This window comes from Equus przewalskii, chromosome 5 (genome assembly GCF_037783145.1).
Source record: "Equus przewalskii isolate Varuska chromosome 5, EquPr2, whole genome shotgun sequence".
Taxonomy (NCBI): Eukaryota; Metazoa; Chordata; class Mammalia; order Perissodactyla; family Equidae; genus Equus; species Equus przewalskii.
In genome coordinates this window covers 6,539,125-6,563,762 of record NC_091835.1, presented here as the reverse complement: position 1 = coordinate 6,563,762, position 24,638 = coordinate 6,539,125, and the positions used below count along the sequence as shown (strand labels likewise).

The window sequence follows — 24,638 nt, the reverse complement described above, 5'->3', positions numbered from 1 at the left end:
AGATGATCACAGGCTGGGGGTGACCAGTCATGGACCATGTCCACAGAAGGTGGGACAGTCCACTGGATTTGGTTAGAGTGGGGTTAGAGGACAGAAGGAATCCCTGACAGTGAAGGACAGTCAGAACTGGAATGAGTGCCCAAGACAGCGTGCAATATTATTAGAACCCTGCAGAGACCAAAGAAAGCCACAGCTGTCCATTTATGTAACATTCATTCAATCATCCAGCAAATATTAGTTGAGTGCTTACTGGAGGATTTTGATATATCTAAAGACAAATGCACGGGCAGGATGACCTGTGAGGGCTCACAAGCCCAAGGAGCCTGAGCCTGTATGACTTCGTCTTCAAAGAATCTCTTTGCAGAGCAGCTACTTCATCAGCTGAAGTCCTGAGGATTGGGAATGAGAAGTACCCAACAAAGAAAGTGACACCGTCTTCCTGCTCCTCTTTGCTCTTCTTCAGTGACTCAGATAACTTGAGACCCACGTCAGAGTCATGGATGCTGGGCCGTCTGGACCTTCCATGGCTCACTTTGTCCATCCCCCTACCCCTAAGAGTACACAGTGCCTTCTTGGACTCAGGCAAGGGTGGGTCATTCTTAGAGATTCCCCAGCATAGTTAATTCCACATCTCCTTTGTTCAACATTCAGTGACTACCAGCCCTTTCCATCATAAGGTTCTATCTGAAGTCTGCTCTCACACCTTCCTGCTACACCTTTTTAAGTTTTTTTAAAGTTAGTCTTAGTCATCATGGATAATTCTCCAGACACCAGACCTCCTTCTGCACCATTTACTAAAGAATACCTTACAAAATTAATCAGTTAGACAACAAGTATGCATTGGGCATCCATTATATGCAAAACTCCATGGTACATTTAGGGAGAGGCACAAAGAGACGGTGGAGGAAAGAGTGTGGGTCTGGAGACAGATTAAGTTGGATTCACAGCTCTGACACTTGTCCCTATGAGGACAAATCCTGTTCCTCATGTCGGGTTCATCATCTGCGAAATGGGGGAAGCAATTCTTGCTCCATCTAGCACACTGGTTATTGTGAAGCTCTATAAAAATTATGATAAGCAGGGTCCTTATAAACTGTAAAGTTCCATAGAAATATGAGTCAGATGCAATACGGTGTAGTGGAAAAACACTGGACTTACAGCCACAGAGCTGAGCAGGGCCTGACTCCATCAGGACTGACTCTGCTACTCACCTCCCATGGGACTTTGGGCTGGTCACTTAACCTCGCTTTCCTTCTCTGCAAAAATGGCCTGTTGTGCAAAATGAGACAGTGCACATAGAAGCATCCATCACTGGCTCCCAGTACCTAGCAGATCCTTGGTCTGTATTTGTTCATTCATTTGCAACTGACAAGGGGAGAGCAGCGCAAGCAAGCAGACCACGAAGAGGTTGTACCAGCAGTGAACACCTTGGTCTGACCAGGCTTGAAGGGTCAGCCTGAGGAGCAATGAGAACGAGCCTGGAAGAGTTGTGACATGGGAGAGAGGGCGAGGTGGAATGCCAGACTAAGGAGTTTGGGCTTGAGAGAACCATTTATGGGCATTAAGGAGCCATTGATGGTTTTAGAGCAGCGGGATAATAGATGAAAGGTATTTCTGTTCTTTGTGGGAAGTGCTCAGGAATGAGGAATGTTCTGGAATTGCTGGGTTCCCCACTCCAGGGCCGGCCGCCTAACCTGCTGGACTGGAACACAGTTTCCAGAGGGTGAAGGCCTGACTAGCACCTCCTTTGAAATAGCTAAAGCTCAGAGCAAAACCTGCTCAGACTTCCAAAACTTGGGCCTTGTAATAGTCGTATATAGCTGCCTAACAAATTACTTCAACAAGTAGTGGCTAAAAACAAAAATAAACAGTTCTTATCTCACAGTTTCCAAGAACGTCCTAGCTGGGCGGTTTGGAATCTGGATGTCTCATAAAGTTGCATCAAGATGTCAGCCAGGGTTGCAGTCATCTGAGGACCTGATTGGGGCTGGGGGATCCACTTCCGAGGTGGCTCAGTCACACAGCTGGCGAGTTGGTGCTGTTTGTTGGCAGGGGGCCTCAGTTACCACGTGAACCTTCTTCACAGAGCTGCTTCAGCATGCTCACAACCTGGCATCTGGTTCCCCAGACCGAGTGTCCGAGAGAGAGCAAGGTGACAACATCTTTGGTGCCCTAGCCTCAGAAGACACATAACCTCTTTCGTTGTATTCTATTGGTCACAGTGACCAATCCCGGTACCATGTGGGAGGGGTCTACATAGGGAGTGACAAGGACCAGTGGGAGCCTTCTTGGGGGCTGGCTACCAAGGCAGGAAGAGGGGGATGTCGAGGAAAATGATCTTGGAACCAAACAGACCTGGGTTCAAATCTCAGGTCCTTGACTTACTCCCTGTACGACCTTGAGCAAGTCACTTAAATCTCAGGCTTTGGTTTCTCCTCTCTAAGACAAGAATGAAAGTAAATGTGCCAGCATCAGACAGGGTTGTGAGGGGTCAGCACGGTGCTGCACACGGAACACTCGGTCCAGCTCCAAGCAGAGTCCATGTTTGCTAAATGGTGGCTTTGTTTACTGGCATAACGCACAGGCAGGTAGGATGAGAGGTGTTCTAAAAACACAAACCATCCCTGTGGTAGGCTGAAGAGAGCCCCCCGAGGATGTCCATGTCCTAAGCCCTGGAACCTATGAATATGATTTTGTAGGTGTAAGCCAAGGACCTTGAGATAGGGAGATCGTCCTGGATTATCCCAGTGGGCCCAACGATGCAATCACAAGCATCCTTATATGAGGCAGGCAGTAGCAACATAGAGGGGAGAAGGCCACCTGATGAAGGAAGCAGAAATTGGAGTGATGCAGCCATGAGCCAAGAAGCCAAGATATGCTGGCAGCTGGAAACTGGAAGAGGCACGGAACAGATTCCCCTTGGAGCCTCCAGAAGGAACCATCTCTGCCATCACCTGGATTTCAGCTCCCTTGAGGCTCATTTATGACTTCTGACCTCCAGAACTGTAAGAGAATAAATGTGTTATTTTAATATCTAAAGTTGTGGTAATTTGTTACAGCAGCGATAGGAAACTAATAGGACCCTTTGAAGGGATCTAATCGGCACCTGGGGCCTGAGGAGTAGGATGGATGGGGACAGAAAGGATGAAGGGAGGAGCGGGGAAAGGTGCATGTTACTGAACTGCATCAAGGGAACCACTGTCCTCTCCTGTGACAGTGACAGCCCTAATTCTGTAGCCTCTGGTGCTATCTGAGCAAGAGGCATGGATTCAGGACAGAAACAGGGGTGGGGACAGATGGAAAGCAGAGCCATAGGGCAGTTCTGAAGAGGACTGACCTGGCCTGTCGATTTAAAGTGCCTTTCGTTTTACAAGCAATAAAATTGCATTGGCTGGTTCTTGACAACCTCAACAGCCCTGCTCTGAGATGGGCATTCTGCAAGCTTCTTTCTCCCCCAGAAAAGGGACAGAGAAGGGGACTAGGAGAAACATCTCCTGAAACCTTGGAGAGACAAAAGGAGGAAGAAAAGAAGGAGGTTCTAGAGAGCGGCCTGCCAAGGACAGACCCTCAAGGAAAATAGGCAGAGGATATGGAGGCAGAAAACGATCTCCCACCCCAAGCCCAGCCACTTGCTGCTCAGCGACACCGAGAAAGTCAGTTCCTCTTCTCTGAGCCTCAGTTCCATCATCTGTCAAATGAGATTGTTACGAGGATTACACGGGTGAAGGCATTTAGTATATTCCACACAACAGGCATACAGTAAGCAATTAATAAATGTTAGCTATTATTACAGTGACCAATTTCATTTAGAAAGCATTTATGAAGTGTTGACTATGTATAAGGCAGTATAGACACTAGACAAATGAGACACAGTCTCAGCTCTTCATGAGATTGTTGGCTGGTGGGCGACATAAGCAGGTGTCATGGGGCCCTCAATGTGGCATCTCGGACAGGCCCAAGAATCCTGAGACCGGCGGGCTCTCTGAGAAACCAAGGGCTAGTCAGAACTGAAGAAGGTTGCCGCAGAAAGTCTGGTCTCTCCTCCCCACCCCACGGCCCCATCCATATGACGGCAACTGCTTTATAGTTGGTGTAAAATTTTCTGCAAAATAACCCACATAGCCATGGCTCCATTAACATCAGTTACTCTCATTATTTTTAAGAACCCAAGCTTTGGAATCACACAGTTCTTCATTCCAGCCCCTGCTGGCACGCTTGCAAGCGGTCCGTCAGCTTAAATTGGGTGTGCTTAAATTCACCCAGTATCAGTTGTTCGTCCATGAAATGGGAATGATCTCTATTTCCAGAGTCACTCGGAAGACATGAGATTGATTTCCACTAAATGAGCGCTATTGTGATGGTTTTTGGCCAGACCCACCTGCAGGGAGAGGAAAATCAGATGGCACTGGAAAGTCCTTCTGTTCCCCCATGACCTTGGCCACTCATCTGGCTGACACTGCTCAGGAGTGATGGCCAAGGTGCTGAGCTTTATCTTCGTGCTGGACACAGCCAACTGGACAAGTAGGAGAGGAGCAATTACCGAGCCAGGAGCAGTGCCAGCCGGAACACCCACGGTGCCCTCTGATCCTGTGCAGCCACCTCTAGGCAGCTTCAGCAACAACCCAGCTCTGGTCCAATGCAAAGGCAGCGCCCCCTCTGGTTACAGCTGGAAGCTCCCACTGGCACATAATCTTAGTCCCTCCCACTGCGACCAGGCTCTGGGTGGGGCAAGAAGGCAGATGTGCCCCATCTATAAACAAACCCATGTGGTCTCTCGCAAGAGCAGCAATAATAGAAGCTTCTGTCTATGCTTATCAGGTGCCAGGGGCTGTGCTGAGCAACCCTCTTAAGAAGGTATATGACCGTCATACTCATCTGACAGATGAGGAAACAGACACAGAGAAATTAAGTCACTGGCTGCAGGCTGTTCAAGTAGTAAGCAAAGAATTAGGATTTAAATCCAGTCATCTGATTTTGGAGGCCCTGCTCTGCCCCACCAGGCCATGCAGGCATGCCGCCCAGGGCACCCTCTGTGCATGACATTCACCCGCGTCAATGGACTGGACTCTGCAACGCAGAGAGCGGGTAGACGTTCACACGGCGCTTCTGGGATCACAAGAGGCTCCCTGCCTAGGGGAGCCAACCAGACTAGACTTGCCCCTGCTGGACCCTGGCCCTCCACCTTCCCCCCATTCAGTACCTTCTGCACTGCCTCCCAAATCACCGGTGGAGAGAAATCACCGGTGGGGAGGAACCTGCCTCAACCCGGTTCTTCCCAGCATCTCCAGGCCAGCCCTGGGGGGAAGGCTTCCTGCCAGGACACTAGACAGTTTCCAACTCTTCACAAACCCACTCCAGGCTAGGAATTAAAATAAAAAGACAGAGAGGGAGGAGGAGCCGTCTGAAAACCAAGCTCTCCCCAAACACTGAGTCCGACAAGTTGCGACTCACCAAGAGTTCTTCCCCGCCAGCTGCATCAACTAATTACAAGGGGAAGGCTGGGAGGCAGGTTTCAAGCTTTTCGTGACAGAGCGTTTTCTCTTTCACTCTCCTTTCTCTCGCCTCCTCCATTCTCCCTTCCCTGTTCTCTCTCCTTGTCTTCCTCATCTCTGACGCCTGGCAACGCGCTTCCGCACATGGGTATGCGCTGGCCGTGTGCACAGAGCAGAGACTCACGTGCTGCCAGGATCTTCCAGAGGTCATAGAATTGAACCCCTACCTCCTTACACAAGATCCCTGCTCACCCGTCAGCATCTTCTAGGAAAAGGTTAGCATGGCCTGAACTTCTCCCTCTCAAAATAGCCTTTAAAAGCCATGTCTATTTTTCCTCGTACAAGTAATGCCTACTCTGCAAAAGGTACAAAGAAGATACTTAAGATTATTATCCCAGCAACCAGAGATAACACACTATCAATATTTTGTTGTACAGTAAACCCTTGACATTCTCGAGATTGCATCTCAAGATCTTCATGAATCTGCAAATTTAAGGAACTGGAAATGTTAGGGGCAACCCCAGCCTTTACAAAGAGATTCTCAACTTCACATCTAATTTATATCATCGTAGGCTTAAGGAAGGATGTCCTAGCTTGAGGCTGGGGGCTGGATGAGGTGCCACCCACTTTACAGATGAGGAAACTAGGGCCAAAGGGATATATCAGTTTGTCTGTGGCCCTCAGCTAAATGGGAGTCAAAGATGTGGCAAAGAGAAGGGAAATGCAGTGGCAAGGTCTGCAGAGAACTGGCTGGTGCCTGCGTTGGCAAGGAACTTGGAGGCACAAGAAAGGCAGCAGGAATCCTGTCCTTGCATTAACAGGCTGAGTCTCTAGCTTGACTGAATCCGTTTCCGGGATCTACAGTCAGGTGTATTATCTGGGTCTGGGGACTGAGACACCAGCGGGGATAACAGCCTCCCCCTGGCCCAGGGGGCCCCTCCCTGAGACAGGCGGTGTGCTCCCAGGTATTAGAGCTGGGACCAATATATCCCCAGAGAACGTCCAAGAAGGAGAAAAGCAGATGCTTGCCCCGGATTCTGCAGGAACACTGGTTCCAGAGCGCCCATCCTGCCCAGGCAAACGGGGAGAGCTTGATGGAGCTGGAAACAGGACCAGCCCGCCTCCTCACCCCTGCCCTGCACCTCACACTGCTTAATCCTGGTCAAGTCCTCTGCAGCTAGCATCCGCAGTGGCAAATCTGCCTTGAACAAAAAGATCCAGATGCCCCAGACTGGCAGTTGAACTTACACCTTCATTCCAGGGAACCAAAGAGCTCTGGGCAAGGCTTTTGCTACCTGTAATGCTGCCTAGCCCTCCCCTTCCTCCTCCAGGATTTAGCCTGGGGCTAAAAGCTCTCGTTTGCCACTCCCTGTGCACAGCCTGGAGCCAGCTGTGTAGCGTCTTCCCTTCCTCGACCTGCCGGACTGACTCATCAGCAGCCAGAGTTCCGAGTCCCAGCCGGGAGCCTGTCCTTACCGCGCCCACAGAGCCCTTGCTGAATGCCCCGGTCTCTGCAGTGGAACCTCTAAGCGTCGATTTATGTTTCCCCATCCATGCCTAAGCACCTACAGCTTCTGCCTCCACATCTTATCCCCTCAGAGGCTCATCGAAAAGGAGAACGAGGAATGTCAGGGGAACAATCCTAAATAATGATAAAAACAAGGAGGAAAGGTCTACCAACTGCTCCAAGAATCCTAGCTAGCTCATTCTTCCAAGTGACCCAGTGGGGAAATTTAATTAGGATTAATTGCTCAAATTTCAGGAGGGCCTTTGGAAGTCTCCAGGGATCCCCAGGGTCTTGGGAAATGTTAGGAAATAGAAAATTAATTAATTTCGGAATCATTCACAGAACAAAAAATAAAACACTGAAGTGACCTCTGACCCAGGTAAAGTTTCCTCCTAAGGGACAAACACACTTTTAGACACACGCCCTTCCTATTTGCTTTGGTACCCACACAAACATCTGCATCTGCCATCTCCACACACACCTGGAGATGCCAGGCACTGTGCCCACCCCAGGCAGAGTTGTCAGATAAAAATAAAAATATGAGACACTCAGGTAAATTTGAATTTCACATTAACAACAAATAAATTTTAATGTAAGTATGTCTCAAGTATTGCATGGGACATACTTACACTAAATTTATTCCTTATTTATCTGACAGTCCAATTTAACTGGCCATCCTATGTTTTATCCAGCATCCCTAACTCTAAGACACCTATCTCTAGGTCCCCTACAGAAGTACTCTCACCCAGCCCCACACACACACTGTACTATGAACATGAACCTGATCCACTGTGAATTCACCCTATTTTCATTCAGTCATCTGAAAATTATCAGGGCAGAGGATCTAAGGAGTAGCAGGCTATCTTCAGGCCCTTCACCATCCGCCTGCCTCCTGATCTCACTCAGGAGTGTGGTCAGCGACTTAAAGATTGGGGGTGCGGGGGCTCTCACGTATACTAAGTGTCAAAGACCTTCGGCATCCCAAAAGGCTATTAGCGCACGCATTCTAAATTTTCCCTCCATGACAGTGCTGGTTGGGATTAAGAAAAGGCTGAAAGTATTGGCTCATATGAAGAGTTTAATTCCCAGGTGTTAGAGAAAATCAAAGAAGTGGCTTAGCTGGTTTCTAAGGTAATGTCACATAGGTGTCCAGGACAGCAGTAGCGTTGTCTTAGCAGCTCTGTTGTTAAAGGGCTAGAGGTGTGTTTTGTGCCTATTATCAATGCCCCCAACTCTGTCCTCCATAGACACTGACCACGGCCATGGAGACAGGGTCTCGGGACATCTCTAAGTCCTTTCCCCGCTCATCGCCTGGAGAGCTGCACACCCTCCAAGTTGGTGGACTCTCTCCTGGTGGAGAAAAGCAAAGATCTCCCAAGTCCCTGTTAGGGTTCCTTGAAACATCTCCGTCGGGGGCCTTTCCTTTGCTGGGCACGTGTGGACAAGACTCTCTCATGTTTTTGACTCACCCTGAAACGAGCGCTGCCCAAGGCTCAGGTCTCTAGCTGGCAGCTTTGCGGTGAGCCTGGGACAGTGGGGAAGGAGGCATTCTACCCAGGTTTGCAAAGCTGACTTGCCTCAGAGACCCCGACTGCCGACCGCCTTCCTCTGGACTTCTACTTGCAGGTTGGTAGAACGGGTTCACCTATCCAGGCAGGCATTGTCGGGGGGACCAAAGAGATGATGTCTGTGAGTATATGGTAAATTCTCAGAAGGATGGGGCAAGATCCGAAACATCAGGCATCTTCCAAGGATAAGATATGCTTTAAAGCTTTCAAAACAGACTTTATATCTCTAGGAGCTCTGCCCTGAGAAACTCAGAGTCTTTAGGATGTAGAAAAAGTTCTCCAGTGTCCTGGAACCCAAACAATATGGAGAAAAAAGACAGAGTACTAGGCTCCCAGAGGGAGTAAAAAGAATGATGGCAGAAGAGTTCAAACGTCAGCAAAAGGACCAGCACTTAAGACTCAGGAGTTTCCTAAGAGTACAAGATTTTTATGCATGAAAATTGACAGAATGATGAACTCTTGGCACGCAGCATCTTGCAGAGCTGACATTCCATAGAGGCACAGGATCCCAACACTCGATGGGAGAAGAAGAAGAGTCAGTGACAGCCCAGCACCACCCAGAACCAGAAAATCCACGGAGATGTTTTAATAGAAGCTTTTTTGGTTGTAAAGATCAGAAACTCTCTCCAGTTAGTTCAAGAGGAGAGAAGGGTTGTTGAAAGGGTACCAGGAACGTCATGGAGCCATGAGTGAAGTATCGTGGGGCCCTGGAACAAGAAAGCCAAAGCCTTTGTGATTCGGGGCCATTCTCACTCATCTCTAGATTGTTGGTTCCATTGCCCTCACTTGATGCTGAATATATGTTCATCTTGTTATCCCAATATCCCAGCTTCCTGAGACTTTCCAGCTCCCATGACCGCCACCAACTGGTCCTTCCTTCTGTGCCTTTCATTCACATTTATGAGAGAGAGAATCTCATTGGCCCATCCTCACCCAGGGGCGAGCCCCAATGGGAGCAGGTGTCCTACCCTGAGCCAAACACCATGATGGGGCAGAAAGGGCCCAAGGCACTCAGGCTCGCCACCTGTGAGCAGAGCAGGACAATCATCACTCTGCCTGTTAAGAAGGGAAAGAGGGGAAGCCACCTTAAAAGAGGAAACACTCTCCACTATCCACAATGAGTATGAAGAATTGGAACCTCAGGTCAGAAGCGCATCCATTTAGAGGACAGTGTGCTAAGAAATGTCCCTCGATTGTCCTGTTTAGTATTCCCATCCTGCACAGCAGGCTTAATTATCTCCATTTTACACAAAAGGAAAACGGAAGCTCAGAAAGGTAACTCCCCAGGGTCACTCAACTAATTGGCGGGGGCCCTAAGGTCCAGCTCAGGCCTGGAGGGCTCCTAGCCAGCATGTTTTCAGACACAGTCAGCCACTGAACAGGATTCTCCCTCTGCAAACATTTGAATGAAATGCAGACAGTGCAAAGCCATTCACTCCCAAAGTCACCCTACATGCGGGAGAATGGGGAGGGAGAGGAAAGCCAGAAGGAGAAATGGATTTGCTTTTCCTGAGTAAATCGGAGGGAAGAAACAGTACGAAGGTGAAGAAAGGTGCCTGTCTCGGGACCCTGGGAGGGACGCAGGGGGCGACAGAGAAAACGGAATCCAAGGGCACAGGACAGTACTCGCTAAAAGGAGGGATTTTTTTGTTGTTCTTTGTTCCTGCACCAAAAGTGCCTATAAAAAATCCCTGCTGTTGCTCCAGCAACAGACAGAACCAGAGGCCCGCACGGCCCTTGCCAGGTCAAGAGCTTTCCCTATGCCTCCACCCCCAGCCTTTCCATTGTCAAGATGAGGGGCAGAGGCGTGCCGAGACACAGCCCGCAGGAGGCGGGCGGGAGCCCAGACCTCACTTGAACTGAAGGAAGCTAGAGCGAGAAAGGAGGGGCACAGTGCTTCTGCGGGCTCCCACCTGAAGACAGAGACAGAAGGTGAGACCAAAGGCAGGTCCTAAAGCGATCTACAGAGAAAGACGAGGAAGGGGATCAGAGAGAAATGGTTAGAGCTGGAACAGACGCACACCCTCCACCTAAAGACCCAGAAACAGACACGTGCGCACACTGTCACAAACACGGAGGACCAGGGGCCCGAGACGGGGGAGGCAGCCTTGTTTGTTCTCCCAAAAGGCATCTGGATTTCTCAGTGAGGGCCTGACTTGGGTCTTTTCCTCATTTTCCAGCTGGACTGAATGGAGAAATGCCTGGCATGAGTGGTGCCGTGAGTCAGCGCAGATCCAAGCTCTGTCCCTCTGCCCCTCTGCTCTGCTCTTTGCCAGACCACACAGCCTCCCTCCCCTCCTGCCAAGCGTGGCCAGCGTGCCGTCCAGGTAACACACGGCAAAGACTCGGGGGTGAGATGGGGTGGCCCGGGCCAGCCTCAGGAAGGGGGCCGGATCCGCTCCCAGCCCAAACGCTCCTGGTCAATTTTCCTGAACGGTTTCCCTTCCTCTCACATCCCTGACACTTTGAATAACCCCTGGAAGTCAGAATTGGAAAACTCAATTTTTCACTGGGGCTGTCAGCCTCTTCCGCGCTACGGGTCTGTGTGGCTTTATTGTGGGGTTGACCAGATGTCAGCCAACGTCAAAGCAGAGCCCAGCAACAGCAGAGTCTTCCCTGAGTGGGTCACACCCCGTAGGGCAGTCAGAAAGACAAGGAGGGCTTAAGTGACCAGAAACCACAGGACACCTATCGACGTGTGCGTATGATAGGATGGCCCCCGCATGTGGGTCTTAGTGGCCCTCAGCCTGGCTGCCTACATCTCTTAAGATATTACCTTTAGGTCATCTTGTACCAACTGTATGTGCCTGATCTCCCACAGGAAACCGCAGAGATCTCAGCAAGCAGGAAACACACTCATCTTTGTGTCCCGGGAGGGGCACGTGCCTGCTGTTCACGTGCTCTTCCTTTTTTTTTTTTTATTAGGAAGATTAGCCCTGAGCTAACTACTGCCAATCCTCCTCTTTTTGCTGAGGAAGACTGGCCCTGAGCTAACATCTGTGCCCATCTTCCTCCACTTTATACATGGGATGCCTACCACAGCATGGCTTTTGCCAAGCGGTGCCATGTCCACACCTGGGATCCAAACCAACGAACCCTGGGTGCCAAGAAGCCAAACATGCAAACTTAACCACTGTGCCACGGGACCGGCCCCTCACATGCTCTTCTCACGTGTCTGCTAACTGAAGTTCGCTGCAGACGGCCTCCTCTGACTTTCATGAAACACTACGGAGCTTGAGGGGCATGAAAATGGCTTAACATTTCCTCCTCTCTGAAGTCCTTTCTCTCTTGCCAATGGGCTCTCTGCATAAGATTTAGCACTGGTCCACGGACTCAGAGTCCTATCATTGTACTGGTGGGACACCTGAGGACAAAAACGGCATTGACCTGTCAAGTAGCATGGTGGGCAGAATTCGAAGATGACCCCCAATGACCCAGGCTCTTGTACAATCCTCTCCCCTTAGGGCTGGTGGGACATGTAACTTGCTTTTAACCACTAGAATACGGCAAAGGTGATAGAATATCACCCTGTAATTACCTTACCTTGTATGGCAAACGAAAAGAGATCCTGCAGATGTAGTTAATTTGCAGTTGACTTGGAGTCAATCACAAGGTAAATTATCCTGGGTGAGCCTGATCTAATCAGGTGAGCTTTTTAAAAGAGGGTCTAGATGGTCCCCGAAGTTAGACATTCCACCCAGCAGAGGCGCTCTCTCTTTTTCTCTCTCTATCTATCTCACAGCTGGAACAGGTTCTTTTTTTTATTGAAGTAACATTGGCTTATAACACTACATAAATTTCAGGTGTATATCATTTTCTACTTCTCTACAGACTGCATCATGTTCGCCACCAAATATCTAGTTTCCATCTGTCACCCTACTCCTAATGTCCCCCTTTACTCCTTTCAACCTCCTCCCACTCTCCTTCCCCACTAGTAACCACCAATCTCTTCTCTGTATCTGTACATTTGCTTTTTATTGCATTTTTTAAATCTTCCATGTATGAGTGAAATCATACGGTAACTGTCTTTCTCCATCTGACTTATTTCACTTAGAATAATGCCCTCAAGTTCCATCTATGTTGTTGCAAATGGACAGATTTCATCTTTTTTATGGCTGAGTAGTATTCCATTGTGTATATATACCACATCGTCTCTATCCATTCATCCCTTGATGGGCACTTAGGTTGTTTCCAAGTCTTGGCTATTGTGAATAATGCTGCAATGAACATGGGGGTGCATGTATCTTTTCCAATTAGTGTTTTTGTGTTCTTCAGGTAAATAGAAGTGGAATAGCTGGATCATATGGTAGTTCTGTTTTTTATTTTTTGACGAATCTCCATACTGTTTTCCATAGTGGCTGCACCAGTTTACATTTCCACCAGCAGTGCATGAGGATTCTCTTTTCTCCACAACCTCTCCAACACCTGTTATTTCTTGTCTTTTTAATAATAGCCACTCTGACAGGCTTGAGGCAATATCTCGTTGTAGTTTTGATTTGCATTTCTCTAATAATTAGTGATGTTGAACATCTTTTCATGTGCTTGCTGGCCATCTGTATATGTTCTAAAAGAAGATCTGAACAGAAAAATGTCTGTTCAGATCCTCTGCCCAGTTTTTAATCAAGTTTTTTTGGTTTTTTGTTGTTGAGTTTATGGGTTCTTCCTATATTTTGGATATTAACCCCTTATCAGATATGTGATTTGAAAATATCTTCTCCCAGTTGGTAGGTTGTCTTTTCCTTTTGTTGATGGTTTCTTTTGCTGTGTAGAAGCTTTTTAATTTGATGTAGTCCCATTTGTTTATTTTTTCTTTTCTTTCTCTTGCCTAAGGAGACATATCCAAAAAGATATTGCTAAGACTGATGTCAAAGAGTGTCCTGCTCATGTTTTCTTCTAGGAGTTTCATGGTCTCTGGTCTTGCATTCAAGTCTTTAATCCATTTTGAGTTCATTTTTATGTATGGTGTAAGATAACGGTCTACTTTCATTCTTTTGCATGTGGCTGTCCAGTTTTCCCAACACCATTTATTGAAGAAACTTTCCTTTCTCCATTGTATGTTCTTGGCTCCTTTGTCAAAAATTAGCTGTCCATAGATGTGTGGGTTTATTTCTGGGCTCTCAGTTCTGTTGTTCCGTTGATCTGTGTTTGTTTTTCTGCCAGTACCATGCTGTTTTGATTACTGTACCTTTGTAGTATATTTTGAAGTCAGGGATTGTGATGCCTCCAGCTGTGTTCTTTTTTCTCAGGATTTTTTTGTCTGTTCGGGGTCTTTTGTTGTTCCATATAAATTTGAGGATTCTTTGTTCTATTTCTGTGAAAAATGTCATTGGGATTTCGATAGGGATCACATTGAATCTGTACATTGCTTTGGGTAGTATGCCCATTTTCACTATGTCAATTCTTTCAGTCCACGGGCATGGAATATCTTTCCATTTCTTTGTGTCTTGGATTTCTTTCAACAATGTCATAGTTTTTAGTGCACAAGTCTTTAACCTCTTTGGTAAAATTCATTCCTAGGTATTTTATTCTTTTTGTTGCAATTGTGAATGGGACTGTCTTCTCAATTTCTTTTTCTACTAGTTCATTGTTAGTGTAGAGAAATGCAATAGATATTTTTATGTTGATTTTGTACACTGCTGCTTTATTGTATTCATTTATTATTTCTAACCAATTTTTGGTAGATTCTTTAGGATTGTCTACATATAAAATGATGTCATCCACAAATAGTGACAGTTTTACTTCTTCCTTTAAATTTGGATGCCTTTTATTCCTTTTTCTTGCCTAATTGCTCTAGTTAGGACTCACGATACCACGTTAAATAAGAGTGGTGGGAGTGGGCATCCTTGTCTGGTTCCTGTTCTCAGAGGGATAGCTTTCTGTCTTTCACCATTCACTATGATGTTAGCTGTGGATTTGTCATATGTGGCCATTATTATGTTGAGGTATTTTCCTTCTATACCCATTTACTGAGAGTTTTTATCATAAATGAATGCTGAATCTTGTCAAATGCTTTCTCTGCATCTATTGAGATGATCATATGATTTTTATTCTTCATAGTCCTAATGTGGGTATTAATATTGTTCGTATTGTTAATGTGGGTCTTTACAGGATAATCTGGGTAATCTAGGCCTCATAAAATGAATTGAGAAGTGTCCCCACGTCTTCAAATTTTGTAAGAGTTTGAGAAGGATAGGTATGAAATCTTCTTTGAATGTTTGGTAGAATTCACCAGAGAAACTGTCTGGTCCTGGACTTTTGCTTTTGGGGAGGTTTCTAATTACTGTTTCAATCTCCTTACCAGTGATCAGTCTATTCAAATTCTCTCTGTCTTCTTAATTCAGTTTGGGGAGGTTGTATGGTTCTAAGAATTTATCAATTTCTTCTAGGTCATCCAATTTGTTGGCATGTAGCTTTTCATAGTACTCTCCTATAATCTTTTGTATTTCTGTGGTATGTGCTGTAATTTCTCCTCTTTTGATTTTATTTATTTGAGCCTTCTCTCTTCTTTCTTAGTAGGTCTAGCTAAAGGTTTGTCAATCTTGTTTATCTTTCCAAAGAACCAGCTTTTAGTTTCATTGATCTTTTCTATTGTCTTTTCAGTCTCTGTTTCGTTTATTTCCATTCTGATTTTTATTATTTCCTTCCTTCTGCTGACTTTGGGCTTCCTTTGTTCTCTTTTTCTGGTTCCTTTAGGTGTAGCACTAGCCTGCTTATTTGAGATCTGTCGTCTTTCTCAAGGTGGGCCTATATCGCTATATGGCACAGATCCTCTTGGTGTGGGTAGAGGAGCTTGGTTTCCGGCTGGGCAGGCAGCCACCTTCTCCTCTGAGTTCCCAGGGGTCCTCCCTCCCCACTCCAATCCAACCCAGCTGTTTCAAATGCTCATTTCTCTCCACATCTCCCAATCTCTTCCCACCTTGACGTGATGGCCCGCTCTTGACCTCCTTCACCAAGATCAAATCAGTCGGGCGCCCTCCATCGCCCTTCCTCTGCGGCAACACCTCTTTCCCTTCTTGGGAAACTGAGTACGTTTCCTGGTGATAACTTGGGCTCTCCTCCTAAGCTCAGACCAAGGAGCTCTTCCCTGCATCATGCCTTCCTGCTGGGAGTTTGTGCTTCTATTGCCCTGTTTCTTGTGGCTGATCCCCAGATCTCTACCACCAGCCCTGCTCTTTCCAGATCTGCCGTTTTCTCTGTGCTCATCTAGCCTCACCTAGGTGTACCGTCTCCAGCCCCTTCTCTCCACCTCTCTTCAGTGCTTCCTCTGTTCAGATCATCTGCCTCCCAGCCCATCCTCTCAGATGTCCACACTCTGGAACCTCAAAGTCATTTATTCTCCACTTAGCTGCTTTTCTCAAATATTCTTTTATTGGCCACCAAATTCTTCTAGCATAATATAGACCGAAATCATCTCTATCACTACTTACTATTCGAGAATGTTTGAGTGAATTTTCAGGGTGTAAGAAGAAACAAGCACCATAAACATAACAGTGTGCCCAAAGCTGAAGAGGTCTGTTTTCATTATATTTTAAAGTTCAGTCCGTAGAAATGGAGGAAGTGGCCAGAGCTGTGCATGTTGGGTAGGATGGTCACGGAGTAATCCCTCTTCAGGCTGAGGGATGCGTTCATGGAGATTTACACTATTCTGTCTGCTTTTGTGCACGTTTGAGATTCTCCACAATACAAATAAAAAGGGGTTTTAGCAAAATTAAATAATCAGTTAATTTTTAAAAAAGTCAGGGGAGGGTGAGCCATAGTCCCAAATGGTAACAAGAGGCTGGAATTGAATTTCCCCTGCCCCTCTTGAACCCACAATTCTCCGCAGCCCCCACCCAGCCTGCATCCTTCCTGTGTCTTGCCGGGGGCCGTGTGCATTTGTGACATCTGTTCTACAGCTGTGAGAAAATAGCTAGGGAGATAGATAGATACATATGTACATAGAGGATGCCAGTAAATCATTAGTGTGTGTTCAGTGATTTCTCTTTTTGGGGGGCGAGGGATTGAGTCCAGAGACCACCACAGAGATGCTAGACCTGTGACAGTTCACCGCGGGGTCTCTAGGATACAGAGTGTTGTCTCCTACACTTCACACTCCAGTTCCTGCCTGAGTCCAAGGTTAGCACAGCTCCTCAGACGTGTTCAGACCAGGAGCCATCTGATAAAGGTGGCCACATCCTCTGGGCCTGCACTGGTGGTGTGTGGACCAGGGAGTCATTGCACAAGATGAAGGGGCATGCATCACACCTTTCTGAGGACCAGATAAAGCCCCTGTACCTTTCCAGGCCTGTAGCTCCTCATTTACACTTTGACTTTCAATCTCTGGAGCCAAGACTGACCTCGCTGGTTTCTGCCCAGACTCTAAGAGTGCAGTTAGGTCCCATTCATTCTAAAGTGCCCACCCTGGCCAATATCAAGCCCTTGAAGTGCCCAGAGTGGGTCTCCAGGACAGGCACCATGCGCCCCCCACCCCCCGCCCCAACGCCAGGACCACCGCCACCCTCTGCCATCTTGCTGGGTCTCTAACTGGCCGCAGAGAGCAAGTGATTAGAGAAGATTTAATCATTATCAACACAAGAAATTAAAATTTGTTTGGTTTCATTTCTTTTGCCTTTAGTACTCTGGCAATCTAGAAAAGATAACCAAGGGGAGAGGCTAGCTACTGAGAAATCAAAAAAAAAAGAAAAGAACAGAGACAGGAGGAAACAGACTTCTTTCATTTGTTCTCAAACACTCATTGAGTGTCTGCTATGTGTTCTAGGCCCTGGCGACATAATGGCCAACACAACAGTCACATGGTCTGTTCCCATGGCATTTTCTTTCTAGACACAATCAAGGCCTGAAAAGACGATGAGAATGCAGATCTGGAAATTCTGGCTGTAAAATACCCCACAGAAAGGTGAACGAAGAAGGAACCACAAATAAAGTCACCGCCACTGAGTGTTTACTGTGTGTTATGGGTTGAACTGTGCCCACCCCCAAAAACCCATGTGTTCCAGTCCTAACCCCCAGAGTGTGCCCTTATTTGGAAATAAGGTTGGTGCAGACACAATTAGTTAAGCTGAGGTCATAAGGAGCAGAGTGGGCCCCTTATCCAATACGACTGGTGTCCTCACGAAAAGGGAAAATTTGAACACAGACACACTCAGGGAGAACACCGTGTGAAGAGTGGAGTCACGCTGCCCCAAACCAAGGACCTACCAGAAGCTCCGAGAGAGGCCTGGAACAGATCCTTCTCTGGAGCTTTCAGAGGGAGCACAACCCTGACGACACCTGGATCTTGGACTTCCGGCCTCCAGAACTGTGAGACAACAAATTCCTGTTGTTTCAGCCTCTCAGTTCATGGTCCTCTGTTACAGCAGCCCTGGCAAATGCATATGATATGTAATAGGTGCTATGCTAACTGATTTACATCCACTGTCTCATTTAACCCTCGGGACAACCCATCAATAGGTACCATGGTCCGTTTTATGGAAGAATAAATTAAACGAGAGGAAGGGTAAGTAACTTGTTCAAGGCTGAGCTGCTTCAATCTAAAAGGACAGTGGTATTCAAAGCCTCGGGCTCAGGGAAGCCCGCCCCACACCCAACCTACCCTAATTGGGTAAATCCCACGGCGTTCTTCACTCAGCCTTTCAATCCTTGCTCAAAATAGATGTTGTCTCTTCAACATCTGCTTGGCTTCTGGTTAAGATGCTTGCATGCCCTGTGTGGTGGTCAGATTGGTGCACTCACCTGTTCTAAGTCCATATACATGGAAAGACCTAGTGAGTTGTGATGTTTATGTCACACGTGGCACCTAAATGCCTACCCCCTCATTTACCAACAAATGGGAGCCAACTCTCCTGGCTTCATGCCATCTCACTGTGCAACGTCCAATATACACACACACATACACACACACACACCCCAGCCATCATAGTACAGACTGTTCATGTGATTTATGTTTGTTTAATTTGTATTTTTGTCCATGGTTTGTCACCCAGTTGTGTGCAGATTCCTTACCTCAGCCTTCTTCTATCTAGCCCCAGAAGATGTGTTCCATTTTCAAAGTCGTGGGAGCCAAGTAAAACCTCCTTCGTTGTCATGGGCTAATGGGCTATAGAGCAGCTGCAGACCTGATCCTGAGACACCGTGTCAGGGCTGAGTGACGGGGTGGGGGTGGGGGGGTGACATGACGCTGTGTTATGAATATAAAGATTCCGCAGTACTATTTTGTTTTGCAAGTGATTTAAGGAGCTTTCATGGGTAATTTTGATTATACTCAATTTTTGTATTTCAAACTGACTTTAACCACTATGTAATCCATGGCTCCACTGTAGTTGAAAAAAAAAATAGTAAGAGAACTAAATCATCAAACAGAACATCAAACGTGTGCGTGTCAACCTCAAAAAACTTGTGCCATGACACTTAAACCACAATCACAACATGGGTAGTGATTTCTTTTCAGCAAAACATCAACCAAACAACAACCAACACGCTGAATTAACGTTGGCATTTTGCATTTTGTTGGGTTTGTAGTTTTGATTGAGTTTATTTACCTATTTGTTGGGTTTTACAGTGAGATAAGCTTATGGAATTTATACCTTAATATGTTTATACATATTTAGGTTACACTACAATTAATATATTTTAAATCCAACAATAGGAATATATTGGAATTCACTGTTATTTTAAAAGAGTCCATAAATTACTCCCATCTGAGGCACAAAGGACTGAATAGACTCATGTATAAAGGGACAAAATAGAAACACATCAATATGGACATTACCAAAAGGCAGAATAGCACAGAGATAAAGCTAAGTGTTTGGGAAGATGTTGGAATTATTAGAGGATGGTAAGTATTTTTCATTCAAAAATAATTTATTAAGTGCTTTCTCTGCCAGGAACTGTACTCGAGACTCATGGCCAAGAGGTAGGGAAAGTAGAAAAAGCAAAAGTAAGATACCGAGATGAATTAAGACCTTGGGCCTCCGAGACATTCAATCTAATGGGAAGAGAGGGCCCCAACAGGTAATATTGATTGGGCACTAGCAAGGGCCACTGCCTCATTCAAGGCTCACAACCACCTATGGGGTAGGCTATACTATTCCCCCATTTCGCCACTGGGGACAGAGAGGCCCACGTGGGATAAATGCTGCTACCCAGCTAGGTGCCCTTAGGAAATCACACAGGGGAGTCAGGAAACCTTCTAAAGTAGCTGTGACTTCTTCTGCATCTTTAATGATGACAAGGAGTTCACTGGTCAACCCTGAGGGGAAAGGCATTACTGTCTGAATGAACCGTTTGTGCAAAGACACAGGGGCATGGAAAACCATGGGTTTTCTAAGGAATGGCACAAAGGTGTAGATTGGCCCAGCTGAGAACATGGCCAGAGTCAGCACCTTTGTAGGGGCTTAAGCCCATGCTTCAACCCTAGTAATGAATCAAACCATGTCACTGGGCCGATCCTTTCCACATTGGTAGAAAAGCAGTGTTTCCTCATGGTTTGGAAACCAGGCTCAACTCTTCCAACCAGGGCCACCACATACAGCTGTGCAGGTTGGGCACTGCATAGTTAGAGCTCCGTCTAAATGGCACTCTTCATATAGCAGACATCATAGATATATACATTCATTATGACAATTGCCTGGAAGGGGTAGTAAATTTCTTGTTCTAACAAAATCTGTATTTTCTAACAATTTTCGGACAAATAGAAGTAAAGTATCTCTAGGAAGGGCATTTTTTCCTAATTTACACAAATTTGCCCTACGGGCTAACAGTGGTAACCTAGCCCTTAGGCTTCTCGCTCTCCTGCTGTGATGAAGCCTGGATTCCAACCCAGCGCTGTGATTTTATTTGGACTTTTCGATGCTCTAGTGCATTATATTAAACTCGCTCCAGGAGTTAACACTCTTCCTCTTTCCTCCTATCCCAAGTGATTCCATCTTCCCTACCTGGTCCATCTTTATCCTTCTTAGACCTGGATCTACCAACACTGTCTTTCAGCTAGCAATCGATCACTTTCCCTAGTTAATCTCATTTTTCCAAAATTCAAACACAGCTCTGGGGCCGTGCAGATCCCGTGATCCAAGGAGACAGCAGGCCTCCAACCAGGAGCTGGATTTATGGCACTCTCTCTATTCCGCCATCTCTCGCTGGAATGGCTCCGGAAGCCTCCTAAACATCAATTTTTAAAACTATTAACTTATACATTGCTCACATAGAAATATAAATCACCGTGAGTCGTAGCTGGCTCCAGCTCCTTCAAAAGTCAGCCCTCGGGTCAATTTAGATTCTAATTAAATTGCCACCAGAGCAAGCACCACTACAAATTCACTCTAAACCAGCAGATGGTTTCACCCTCAAAATTGTCCTGACTCTGCCGTACAAGAAACTTCATATAAAACCTAGAAAAACATTCTGCAGAAAGGACACAAAGCCATTTCAGGAGGGTGCTACCTCCGCGCAGGAAAAACAAGACGGACTGGAGCAGGAGGTGAGCGGCTCTCTGTGACACTGTATTTCTTTTTAACAAAATCTCCAACATGGATGGCAAATGTTCACATGTGTTAAACGTGTGTGGTGAGTGCAGGATATCTGTTATATTATCTTCTGCTCTTTGAATGTTTGAAATAGACCATAATTAGCATTTTAAAATTTAAAAAGGACATTTTTTTATGCACTTTGGCTGAAGACCACATTCAAACTATTCATCACGGCAGCTTTAGGGCTTTCTTTGACAAACCCAAAGTAATCAAGTTCTGACCTGGCCGCACCTCGTCTCCAAGGTAAAGTGATCATGATTATAGCTGCCGGGGGCTTGGAGGACCTCCCACCTCCAGCTGGATCGGCGCTGTCGCAGCCAAAGGGCAGCGCCCAGGCTGGGGCGGCGCACTGCCGACCTACAGGGTGTTGATGTGGCCCACCTCACCCCCCACCCCAACACTTCTGCTTCTCCCACTCCTCATCCCTGTTGTTAGACTTCCCCTGTGCCTGCTTCTTTCCCTTCTCGAAAGGAGGCGTGTTTTAAATGATGTATCTATTCTGCCACCTAGCCTTCAGCCATGTCACTACAACAAAGCTGCCTTAAGCCACTCTTCTGCACAGACCTCAATCTTGCTGAACTTCCATTATCTGGGGAGGGACCTGAGCCACTGGGTACTTTATTTCTTGAAGGTCATTTTACCTTAGTTTTGGAGCAGAACCAGCTGCACCAGGATGCCTGATGTGTGCTGGCCTCTGGGAAAGGGACTGGTGTCAATCTCATAAGGTCTTTAAAAGAGGATCATTGCCCACCGTGGGGATGGTTTAGGAAAACCTGTCTGAGAGAGTGGTGAGAGCAATGCATAGGAGTGAATGAAGCCAAGACCCTTAGCTGGCGTTTTCCCTTTCCAACCAGAGGAGCCCAAGATATTTCATGTCCTATTAAAAGGCTATCTTTCCCAAACCATGTTATCAGTGTCACCCTTGCCTAAAAAACACTTAGAAATTTACAAAGAAAAAGGATCAGAGGAAAGGAGTCAAGCTTTATAAAACCAAAATGCTATGCACCCTTTGAAAAATTGTCCACATAAAAGCACAAACCTCGTGCTCAGTTGCACTTCTTGAAATTTCGTTTTGATATGTAGTTAATCTTTTAAAGGAATGGGGAGGGGCGATCTCTGGGGAACCAGACACACATGGATAATATTTAACTTCTTACTTCTGCAAGAAAGACGTGGTCAAAAGGCATCAAAACTGGACGATGCCAGAGTTGGGAAGCTCGGGGCGGTGCAAGCAAGTCAGCTCGAAGGAGGGAACGGGGCCTGGCCGCTGGCATCCGCATCCAGCACGAAGACATGAGCCCCTCCCAACGAAATTCATTGAGACAAATTATTTTTTTCCAGAGGCAATCTCCTGAAGGTGATTGTGAACAGATCTAGGACTTCAGAATGGAGGGAGAAATGGCATCAAGACGGGCTCCCAGGCATCCCATAATCCAACATCCAAACCTTCCCCGCCCACTGTCACACATGAAGTATGGACCCTTAGAAGCAAAACTATCCAGCCAGGCCCCCATCTCTGAAACAAACCACTAGAGACAACTCCAGCCTACTGAGACTGCCTTCTCTCACGCCCCCCCCAGGGAGGCTTCCGAAGTCCCTGGGACAGCAGCTCCCCGCCCATCAGCCAGCTCCCAGCCCTCAGGACATAAGCCCATCACTAAGTGGAGATATGGAATGATCACCTGACATTCACAGACGTGCAGCCCACCCTCTGTCATGGCCCCCTCCCCCGCCCTACCCCAAGGACCAGCTCTCGCCCCAACCTCCTCCTTCCTTCTCTCTACCCTTTCCGTCTTCTCGATGAATCACCCTCCTCTTCCCCATACCTGTCCTCACACATTTTATTTTCCAGCCACTGGAAGTCGGCTAGACAAAAAGACGTGTCACTGGAGGTCGTCTCTCTCAGAATAGAGGGTGGCTGGGACCAGGCAACTCATGTTTCTCTGGAAGGAGCACCACAATTTCCCCATTCATCTGAAATGCTACCAGCACGGCTGGAGCCGGCGGTGCACGGTGCAGAAATAGGCGCAGGGGCGGAACACACAGCGCACGCCATTCGGCCACTTGTCTAGTCTGAACTTGACACAAAAGGGAAAATAACACACCATCTCCCTCGCTCCTCAGACCTTGCAACCCAGTTTTTGAATATTAATTTTCCCTCTACCTTACGAAGCCCCCACAGAGGGGAGAAGCAATGGAACAGGCGTGGCTGTCTTTTTTTTTAATCGGTACACATAGCTCCTCCTCCTTCTCCCAGCCAACATCTAAAACCCCCCCTGCAATTCAGACAAAAAGGCACAACTTCAAACTTTGGCCTTGTTTTCAAATGTGCCTTTCAGCAAATAGCTAAGTGAGAAGAGAAATCAGGATCTCAGGATGTTAACAACACAGAGGAGACACTCCTGAACCAAACCAGCAAGAGAAATAACTATTTGCTTAGAAGCAGCCCTGGGGAAAGAATTCTTATCATAGATAAGGGTGCAGTCTAGTGGCAAACTTCATGAAATGCAGCCCCTTCTCCAAAGGAAAGTCAGAGCACTTCCAAAGGGAGGAAGGGAGATGTAAAAGGGGTCACAGTCCTCCCACCTTCTCCCAAATGGGGTGGCAACGAATCGTCATTTCTCTCCCACCTGGTTATGAAGTCCACAGCCCATCCCTGTCCATTTCAGAAAACAATAAAACCACCAGCTACCTTAAGCCTTAGCTCTCTTTCATTTATTTCACTAAGGGAAGAAGGAGTCCACGGTGTCTGAAAGGATCATCTGAGGTTTCAAATGGGACAAGAATGCTCCTGGTCACAATCACTTCAGAGCAAGCCCCATGGCCCTGTCAGCTCCTATTCCCAGGATGTGCGTCCGTGTGTGTGCCAGTTAACCTTATAACAAGGGGCCCCTCTGGCCAGTCACCCATCCCCTCCAAAGATGTGGCCCTAGCAATGGAAATGCCCCTTTAAAAGAACACGGAGGGAAAGTATCATTCCATTCTGCCTTCCTTGGTCTGAAAACCACCCCTCGGGACATGTTGAGCTGCCAGGCAAGATTTTCAGACCTAGCATTTCCTCCAAAGTGCCAGTCTCTGTAACCCACTGCTCCTAAAGTGCTGCCGTGTGACTGTCCCTGCCTGCAAGTACATAGCACAGATCACACACACACACACACACACACAGCTTCCTTGGGCAATGCCGTAGTTGAAGGAAAGTGGCCACTTCTTGCCCATATGACCAAAGACAGCCATTCCACCAGCAACAGAAACACCCTTGATTAAATCCCCTTACCCAGGCTTTTGGAGGAAAAATCCAGTTTTTCTTTTTTTCTTTCTTTTTAATTCAGCTCATCACGCATTGCTGGCCATCCTATACTAACACTTTGCCCCCCGAACACATGCACGTGCACACACACACACACACACACACCCTTACACAGTAACCTAGACCCTAGCAGACAGCTCTTTCTCAAAGTTTGGGAAGAATTTCTTGGGCACTGGGTATATCCAGGTGGCTAATAAGAACACGCTTCTCCCTCCAGCCTGGGCTTTGGCTAGTTAAGGG

General features: G+C 46.9%; 1 long non-coding RNA gene across 1 annotated transcript; it reads left to right on the top strand.

Annotated features, from left to right (window-relative positions):
- The first annotated feature begins 8,461 nt into the window (after positions 1-8,461).
- Positions 8,462-18,932, top strand: LOC139083221 (uncharacterized). Its single transcript, XR_011539759.1, has 3 exons — positions 8,462-8,625; positions 10,748-10,894; positions 17,391-18,932. It is a non-coding gene; the product is annotated as an uncharacterized lncRNA (long non-coding RNA).
- The last annotated feature ends 5,706 nt before the right edge of the window (positions 18,933-24,638 follow it).